This window comes from Mirounga angustirostris, unplaced genomic scaffold, assembly GCF_029215605.1.
Source record: "Mirounga angustirostris isolate CCGP_5_RB_7025 unplaced genomic scaffold, mMirAng1.0.hap1 SCAF_16, whole genome shotgun sequence".
Taxonomy (NCBI): Eukaryota; Metazoa; Chordata; class Mammalia; order Carnivora; family Phocidae; genus Mirounga; species Mirounga angustirostris.
The window spans coordinates 58,586,138-58,587,331 of record NW_026991724.1 but is presented as its reverse complement, the minus strand read 5'-3'; the positions used below and the strand labels follow the sequence as shown (position 1 = coordinate 58,587,331).

Here is a 1,194-nt window from a genome sequence, read left to right as displayed (position 1 = left end):
TTCTTGTGATGAGAACGTTTAAGATCTACTCTTTTAGCGAGTCCCCTCCCTTCTTAGGAGCTTTGTGCTGTCACTTTGCTATCACTCAATAAACCCTGCTTGGCACCTGGGTGGCTCAGTCGGTGAAGCGTCTGCCTTCGGCTCGGGTCTTGATCCCAGGGTCCTGGGATGGAGCCCCGCATCGGGCTCCCTGCTCCGCGGGAAGCCTGCTTCTCCCTCTCCCTCTGCCTGCCACTCTGCATGCTTGTGCTTTCTCTCTCTGTATCTATCAAATAAATAAATAAAATCCTAAAAAAAAAAATCTACTCTTTCAGCAACTTTCAAATATGCAATGTGGTATTATTTTTTTTTTATTTTTTATTTTTTTAAAGATTTTATTTATTTATTTGACAGAGAGAGACACAGCGAGAGAGGGAACACAAGCGGGGGGAGTGGGAGAGGGAGAAGTAGACTCCCCGCTGAGCAGGGAGCCCGATGCGGGGCTCCATCCCAGGACCCTGGGATCATGACCTGAGCCGAAGGCAGACGCTTAATGACTGAGCCACCCAGGCGCCCCTCAAGTCAGTGTTTTACTTGGTAAACATGTCTGAGACCATGCATCCCTAGCTGCTAAGCACCATGGCGGACAGGGCTAGAAAGGTAACAGCTTTATTTTGAGCAGGGGGCAAAGACAAGGCAGCACTTTATAGCTACATTGTAACTAGATCCTGCATGCAATGTAGTATTATTAACTATAGTCACCATGTGGGGTCTCTTATCAGGGCACCGATCCCATTCATGAGGGCTCCTCACAACCTAATTACCTCCCAAATGCTCCACCTCCAAACTGGGGATTAGCTTTCAACGTATGAATTTTGGACGGATACAGCATCCAGTCTATCCCATCAACCTAGGACATCACCCATGTCCACCAGCTACCCCGTGCCTCCCCCATGCAGTAAGAGAGATAGCCTATACGTAGATGTCTTTTTATATATTATTATATTACACGTTTTATGTATTATTTATGACATATGTTCTATGTATTGCAATATAATACATTGTATTGCATTATACATATATATGTTCCTTTCCCCCTTTTTTTCCACAACGGTAGCCACCCTTCCATTATTACACAACTTGCTTTCACTTCACTGTGCATTTTGCTCTTTCAGTCCCTAAAGGACATCCTTAGAATTCTTTTTTTTTTGGACT

The 1,194-nt window shown here is 44.8% G+C and overlaps 1 non-coding gene across 1 annotated transcript; it reads right to left on the bottom strand.

Annotated features, from left to right (window-relative positions):
• Nucleotides 1-582: 582 nt before the first annotated feature.
• LOC123856308 (small nucleolar RNA SNORA63) lies at nucleotides 583-713 on the bottom strand. The gene has a single exon (XR_006793707.1). It is a non-coding gene; the product is annotated as a small nucleolar RNA SNORA63 (small nucleolar RNA).
• Between the last annotated feature and the right edge of the window lie 481 nt (nucleotides 714-1,194).